This window comes from Eumetopias jubatus, unplaced genomic scaffold (genome assembly GCF_037043125.1).
Source record: "Eumetopias jubatus isolate StellerSeaLion01/CBP00866 unplaced genomic scaffold, mEumJub1_p1.0 scaffold_7, whole genome shotgun sequence".
NCBI classification, from domain to species: domain Eukaryota; kingdom Metazoa; phylum Chordata; class Mammalia; order Carnivora; family Otariidae; genus Eumetopias; species Eumetopias jubatus.
The window spans coordinates 106,290,145-106,298,333 of record NW_028274813.1 but is presented as its reverse complement, the minus strand read 5'-3'; the positions used below and the strand labels follow the sequence as shown (position 1 = coordinate 106,298,333).

General features: G+C 47.6%; 1 pseudogene; it reads right to left on the bottom strand.

The window, feature by feature from the left end:
• Nucleotides 1-6,397: 6,397 nt before the first annotated feature.
• LOC114206390 (tubulin beta chain pseudogene) lies at nucleotides 6,398-7,854 on the bottom strand (annotated as a pseudogene).
• Nucleotides 7,855-8,189: the final 335 nt, after the last annotated feature.

Sequence of the window (8,189 nt, the reverse complement as noted above, 5' to 3'; positions counted from 1 at the left end):
GCTGCGCGGCGCGGCGCGGGCGGAAGCGAGGCCGCGGCTCCGGGCCCGCCCCCTCGGCCGGGCGGCCTGGTCTACGCGGGCTCCTGGGCACCGCTGGCAGCCTCCAGAGCGCCCCGAGGGGCACCGGAACCGCCCTAACGGCCGAGGCCGCGGCTGAGAGCCGGAGGCGACCGCGGGAGGGGTGCTCCAGCCCCGTCTCGGTCTCTCCCCAGCCCACCATTTCCTGGGGGCAGGGAGAGGTGGAAACCGCCCAAACGACGTAGGGAGATAAAGATGTGTGGACTATGTGGAAGCTGAAGGGTTGGGAAGAAAGTGTTGGTCCAACCCTGAAGGATTATTAGATTTTGTTGCTACCCCCAGGTCCTTATGGGCATGGGGACTGCTGGGTGGGTAATTATTAGTGTTTTCTGTTCCTCGCTCTTGGTTTCCTAAAAGAGCTCAAAGATTGAGCGAATAAGCCAGAAACCCTGCCAGTCCAGCATTTTTTTCCTCTTAAAAAGTCGTATTTATTTTTAATTTCATGTATTTTTAATCCATATGAAAATTCAAACAGTGCAGATAAAATGAAAACCAATCCATTTCCTTGAGGTACACTATCTGTTTAATCTCAACTCTATGGCATTTGCAGCCTCTGGCAAAGCAACTTTCCTTTAAACTGGGAGACTCAGGCACAGTTTCTTCTGAGATCATACACTCTTGGTTGGATGCAAGCCTCTGTTCTTCCAAGCCCTCAACAAAGAGTTCTACCAAGCACTGAACAAGCATTCGTATTTTGAGCTGTACCAGAAGCATCACGTACAAGTGTCACATTTAATTTCCACAAGTCAATGGAGTCACGCATTAGTATCCCCATTTTACAGGCGATGAAGCAGGATTAGGGAGGTTAAGTGGCCAAGGTTACCCAGTTATTAAGTGGTAGAATCGATATTCAAGCCAGAATCTGGCTGAATTCAAAGCAGGCTCTTAACTAATTACTGTGTTATTCACAGATGAATAAAATATAGCTCCTGCGTCTAAGGACTTTATAGTCTACTTGTTGAGCTCTAGTTAAGGCAGCTCAACCAGCTGGCTGGGAATATCAGAGCTTCCTCTTTGTTAAAAAAATTTTTTTTTCAAGTAAATTTAAAGATCAAATTGGCTTTATTTAAGGATTTATGAATCATATAGCATCGCGTCTAGCAAACCGAAAAGGAGCACCAAGGAGCTGTGCAAAATGGAAGGGCTTTTTAGGCAGAAGGGAAGAGGAAAAAAGTTTTTAACAGAGTGGATTGTTTCAGACAAGGTTACCTTCCTTTGTGGGAAGAGTGGGGGTCTGTCATGCGGAATACCTCACTAATGCTGATCAGATAATTCCAGATAGGCTGGTTAAGGTCACATTCCTGGGAGAGGCTGAAACTGCAATTAAGCGTTGGTTTGCTGTCACGGGGGCAATTTGGGGCCTATTGTTCCTTTCTTTTTTCCTCTCCCTTCTCTCTCAACTGAAACAGGTCATCAAAATTGAAGGCATTAGCGCCCCTCTCAGCTACCACTCCGGGAGTTCTCATAGGTTTTACTGATCCTCTGTGTGATTTTCACAGGTCAGGATGTTTTTGGCTGAATCTCTGTGGTATTCACATGTCTGGACGCCAGGTTCACCATTTTCTAGGTGGTCATTTTCTTCTTTCGTTTTTTGGCGTTCCAGTCTTAGGGAGATCATTTGCTTGGTGGTTCCTGGTTATACACCTGCATTTAAAGCTTTTTTAAAGATTTTATTTATTTATTTGAGAGAGAGCAGGAGCGGGGGAGAGGAGCAGAGTGAGAAGCAGACTCCCCGCCAAGCACGAGCCTGATGCGGGGCTCGATCCCAGGACCCTGGGATTGTGACCTGAGCCCAAGGCAGATGCTTAATCGACTGAGCCACCCAGGTGCCCCGCGTTTAAAGCTTTTGAGGGAATGTAGTGTGCCAAGGAGACCACTGTGATTATTATAAGCAGAATAATTCTCAGTGTTTGGAGTGCACTTTGGAGCCATGGTCCCCAAGACCCAACCCAATCAAAATCAAGTAAGTCAGAGAAAGACCCCCTTTGAAGCAGTCCCTTTTTAAGCCAAGCGGCACGTATAGTGATCCTATGTAATTGTTTCAGCTTCTCCAGAAGTGTTAATCCAGTACAGCAAGTGATGTTGGCCATAGCACAGATACTCTTTGCTCAGCTGAAAGGTAATTGAGGGCTATCTGATTATCAAGAACAACGTTGGCCACAGAGCCTAAGGATTTTTGTTGGGCAGCTGTTGTCTTAGCAGATTCTGCAATATTTTCAAGAGTTAAAGACAGGTTCCTGATCGTATTCGTATTTACATTTATTCCTAGCCGAGGATGTAGGGCCCTGTGCAAGGAAGCAAATCCTAAATCCTGAAAGTTTCTTGGAAGGTCCTTTCTAACTTGACAGTGTAAATTCAGGGGGGCCTGAGTAGTGAGGTGGCTTAGTTTGTTTGATAACTGTTAGGGACACAGTTAGGGAACCTCAGAGGTATTGCCCAGCTGTGTGTCAGCCATCCAGACATTTAGAGACCCAAGGAGAATGATAACCACCACAGACAAAGATACACCAGACCATTCTGGTTTTGGTGGTACCATCAATGGATTCACACACAGGGATTGTTGCATTTGCCTGTTCAAGCCAGGACTCAGGTGGATTTTTAGTGTATTTGGGAAGTAAATCTCCTAGCACCACATAGTTGTTGTTCTAATTATCTTGCAAAGATGGGTGCTGCTGGTGAGTTCTTTTTGTGATTTGGGGCAGATCTGAGTTAGATAATCATGAAAATGTCGGGGTGCCAATGTCCTGAGATTTGCATAGGTATTTGTGTCTACTTGGGTAGGAACAGTTATAATTAGAGAAAGATAAAAACAAGGCACTGGATTTTTGGCTATAAGAGTTGAACTCGAGAAGAGACTTCTAAGTGGGGGGGGGGGGGCGTCTACCGTTGTGCTGGCATTGGGAATAGAAGAGAACTTGGTCACAGGAATGACCAGGGGGTTTCTAGCCTCAAGGACAGATTGGCGTTTTTGATGACAAATTCAATAATTTGAAAGGTTACCCTCCATAACAATGGTATGGGAGATACAGATGATGGTATTATCTTTCCAGGCCAATGCCAGAGTAAAGGAAAGAAAGAGAAGAAAGGATTTCATGTTTAAAGTATGAAGTCTTGGGGACCTGGGTGGCACAGTTGGTTAATTGTCTGACTCTTGATTTTGGCTCAGGTCGTGATCTCAGGGTCGTGAGATCGAGCTCCGCATCAGGCTCCCGGCTCAGCACGGAGTCTGCTTAAGATTTTAAAAGATTCTCTCTCTCCCTCTCCCTCTGCCGCTCTACAGCCCCCTTCCCCCGCCCCACTCTCTCTCTGTCTCTCAAATAAATAAATAAATCTTAAAAAAAATAAAGTATAAAGTCTTGACTGGCATCTTGGGTGGAAGCAGTCTACATCGATGTCAGCCACTTGTCTTCCTCACCAATTTGATTTGGAGGTTTCCAGCATCTGTATAGGACCAGATGTCGGGTGGGGCCTTCTTTACCTGTGAGATGTGCACCCAAGGCTCAATGTCTTCTAGTTTCACAGCAGTGTCAGGAACACTTGGTAAGGTCCCTTTCAACAGGGTTCAAGAGCTGTCTTCTTCTGACCTCATTTCCAGAGCACCCAGTCAGCAGGTTCTGGACTGTGCCCAACAGGACCCTTTGAATTGGGATCTGGCAAAGCTTCCTTAACCTGTTGATGACAGGCTTTGACATAAGACATTAACGATTTATAGTTAATAGTTATAATTGGTCATACTAGCTTGAGAAAACAAGGCATCAGCGGACAGTTGTATACCAACAGACATTGGTTGGTGACTATCTTATGCGGAGTGAGTTTATGTTTCCCAAAGGGGGTCTGCAAATAGTCCACAAGACCAGAGGCAATATTTAGGCCAAAAGAGTCTAGGAGTTTCAGCAAGTTAAGATTTTTTTTTTAAAAAGATTTGTTTAGGGCGCCTGGGTGGCTCAGTCGTTAAGCGTCTGCCTGCGGCTCAGGTCATGATCCCAGGGTCCTGGGATCGAGGCCCACATCGGGCTCCCTGCTCGGCGGGAAGCCTGCTTCTCCCTCTCCCGTTCCCCCTGCTGGTGTTCCCTCTCTCGCTGTCTCTCGGTGTGTGTCAAATAAATAAATAAATAAAATCTTGAAGAAAAAAAAAGATTTGTTTATTTAGAGAGAGTGGTGGGAAGGGGCAGGGGGAGAGGGAGAGAAAGTCTTAAGCAGACTCTGTGCTGAGCGCGGAGCCTGACATGGGGCTTGATCTCATGACCCTGAGATCACAACCTGAGCAGAAACCAAGAGCCGGACACAAATGACTATACCACCCAGGTGCCCCGAGTTTAGAGATTTTTAAGTTTGAGGATCCCATCTGTCCTCTTGACCTTGCCTGATGATGGAGGGTGATAGGGACAGTGATAATTCCAAGAGGTTTGTAAGATTTTTGTTAAAGCTTGTAGATTTGCCCACTGAAGTGGGTGCCTTGATCACTGGAGATTGTGGAAGGTGTACCCCAAGTGCGAACCATGTTTTCCAACAGTTTCTTTGCCTCTGTGAGGGCATCGGCCCTGTGGCAGGGGGAGGCTTCAACCCATCCAGAAAACGTACAGACAATACCAAGGCCAGGTCGATCACCCATACTAGGTCGCAGTTGACTGACGTCCAGCTATGGGTGCTTAAAGGGTCCCGAGGGAATTTTGAGGCCTCTGGGAATAAACATAGTTTTTCCAGGATCATGGACCTGACAGGTCAGGCATTGGTGGTAAACGGTTTTGGCAATTTTGTGGAAGTCTCTCCACAACTATTTATTTATAATATGAATCACCTTAATTGCTCCATGGCGGGTAAAGGAACTCAAAAACAGGAAAATGGGATATGTCAGGGAGTGGGGAAGAACCAAGTGGCTGTTTACCCATTGCGGTCTCTGATTCAGGAGCAGACTGTTGCCACGTTACAAGGAAGACGTCAAGATGGCAAAAGTCTGGCAAGGAGGGGTCAGGAGCAGAATGGACTTCATCCACATCTGTTGCTACTGCCTTTGCATGAGAGTGAGCCAGGGCATTTCTCCGATGCTCAGGTTCTGTCTTTTTAGTGTGAGCCTCAATTTTGATAACAGCAATTTCAGAAGATAAGAGAATAGCAGTAAAAAGTCATTTATTTGTTGTACACTTTTGATTGGGGTCCCAGCGGATGTAAGAAAATCCCTTTGTTTCCATAACATCTCCAAATCATGGATGGCCCCCAAGGCATACTGGTTATCCGCATAAATATTAACAACTCTTCCTTTTGATGATAACTGGCATGCTGCAGTGAGGGCTTGGAGCTCTGCTGGATGGATTTAGCTCGTGGGAGGTTATCTCTTTCAAGGAGCTCCTACTGGATAGTAACAGCATAACCAGGTTGGAAAATCCCTTTCTCATTTTTATAGTGTGACTCATCAGCACACAAAATTAGATCAGGATTAGTCAAAGTGGTGTCTTATAAATCAGGATGCGGTGTCACGAAATGGGACATTATTACCTCACAGTCGTGGGGCTCACCTTCATCAGGCAGGGGTTGTAGCCGGAGGGATTTAGGACGTTGCCACATTTAAGATGTAAATTAGGCAGCAAAAGCAGACGGATCTTAGAGGAGGAGTCGGCTTGCAGAGAAATAGTGAGTCAATTCAGAGTTAAGGAGGCTTAAGGCCGCATGTGAAGTGTATAAATAAATGTCATTTCCTAAGGCTTCTACCAACTTTGTAGCTGGGGCTGTAGCCTGAAGGCATTTGGGATAGGCAGGAGCAACTGAGTCAAGCTGTATGCTGTCCAAGGCAGTAGGTCTGTATTCATTGCCATGTTCTTGCACAAGCATTTCCAGGGCTTGTGTTTTTCTGTCATGCACAAACAAGGGGAAGGGTTGTCAATAGTTGGGTGGCTCGAAGACACGCAGTTCTTGCTCTGCTTGTTTTCGTCGTAGAAAGGCCTGCTCATGTTTATCCTCCCAAGGCAGGCATCCAGGGACTGAAATTTTAATAAGTTCATAGAGTGGGGAAGCCAATAGAGAAAAATTAGGAATCCATAGTCCGCAATAGCCAGCCAGGCCTAGAAATACATTCACTTTAAAGAGTACGAGTAAAGCCAAATGGCTTTTAGGGACTTCAGGGATGAACAAAGGTTTACAACAGTGAACCACCTTGAGTCAGGTAGAACTTGCTACAGAAGGGTGTTCGGCCTTGGAAAAACTGAGAAACAGGGGCTAGCTATCTTGTGTGTGTGTGCTTAAGATTTTTTTTTTTTTTTTTTTACAAACAACAAATATTTATTGAGCGCCTATCATGTGCCAGGCACTGTTCTAGGATCCCCCCTCCAAAAAAGGAAAACAAAACAAAATAAAATGAGACAGAGGCGGAAAATGCAATTCTGAGGGAGAGGACAGGGGCAGCTGAGGAAGAAGGCTGAGGGAACGGAGAAGCCTGAGGTGATGGTGCTCTGCCTTAGGCCTCCTCTTCGGCCTCCTCACCGAAATCCTCTTCTTCTTCTGCGGTGGCGTCCTGGTACTGCTGGTACGCGGAGACAAGGTCGTTCATGTTGCTCTCGGCTTCAGGGAACTCCATCTCGTCCATGCCCTCGCCTGTGTAGCAGTGCAGGAAGGCCTTGCGCCGGAACATGGCCGTGAACTGCTCCGAGATGCGCTTGAAGAGCTCCTGGATGGCCGTGCTGTTGCCGATGAAGGTGACTGCCATCTTGAGGCCACGAGGTGGGATATCACAGACTGCTGTCTTGACGTTGTTGGGGATCCATTCCACGAAGTAGCTGCTATTCTTGTTTTGCACGTTGGGCATCTGCTCATCTACCTCCTTCATGGACATCCGCCCACGCAAGACAGCAGCCACGGTGAGGTAACGGCCATGGCGGGGGTCATAGGCGGCCATCATGTTCTTGGCATCAAAGACCTGCTGGGTGAGTTCGGGCACAGTGAGGGCCCGATACTGCTGGCTTCCACGGCTGGTCAGAGGTGCGAAGCCGGGCATGAAGAAGTGGAGACGTGGGAAGGGCACCATGTTGATGGCTAGCTTGCGGAGGTCAGCATTGAGCTGACCAGGGAAGCGGAGGCAGGTGATGACACCACTCATGGTGGCTGAGACAGGTGGTTCAGGTCCCCGTAGGTTGGCGTGGTCAGCTTGAGAGTACGGAAGCAGATGTCGTACAGGGCCTCATTGTCAATGCAGTAGGTCTCATCCATATTCTCTACCAGCTGATGGACGGAGAGGGTGGCGTTGTAGGGCTCGACCACCGTGTCAGACACTTTGGGTGAGGGTACCACACTGAAGGTGTTCATGATGCGGTCAGGATACTCTTCTTGGATCTTGCTGATGAGCAAGGTGCCCATTCCAGAGCCTGTGCCCCCACCCAGCGAGTGGGTCAGCTGGAAGCCCTGCAGGCAGTCACAGCTCTTAGCCTCCTTCCTCACCACATCCAGGACTGAGTCAACCAGCTCAGCCCCCTCTGTATAGTGGCCCTTGGCCCAGTTGTTGCCTACCCCGGACTGACCGAAAACAAAGTTGTCTGGTCTGAATATCTGCCCAAAAGGACCTGAGCGAACAGAGTCCATGGTCCCGGGGTCTAGATCCACCAAGATAGCACGAGGAACATATTTGCCACCTGTAGCTTCATTGTAGTACACGGAGATGCAATCCAGCTGCAGGTTGCTGTCACCGTGGTAGGTTCCGGTGGGATGGATGCCGTGTTCATCACTGATTACCTCCCAGAACTTGGCACCAATCTGGTTGCCACACTGACCGGCCTGGATATGCACGATTTCCCTCACTGTTAAAATTTATTTTTAATTCTTTTGCTCGCCTCAAGGTGTGTACGGGGCAAGAAAATGATAGGGAATTTTTTTTCTATACTGCTAACCGCAAGCTGGAAGGATGGGACATGTCCCAGAGGCTGGAGCAGTGAGGTCTGAACGCAGAGGCAGGAAGGTTCTGAGAGGGAGAAAAACAAGATTTTTTTTTTTTAAGTCATCTCTACATCCAATATGGGGCGTGAACTCACAACCCCAAGATCAAGAGTCACATGCTCTACTGATGGAGCCATCCATGGGCCGTGAATAGCTATGTTGTTAATAGCTCTCAAGTCCTGGACAAATCTCAA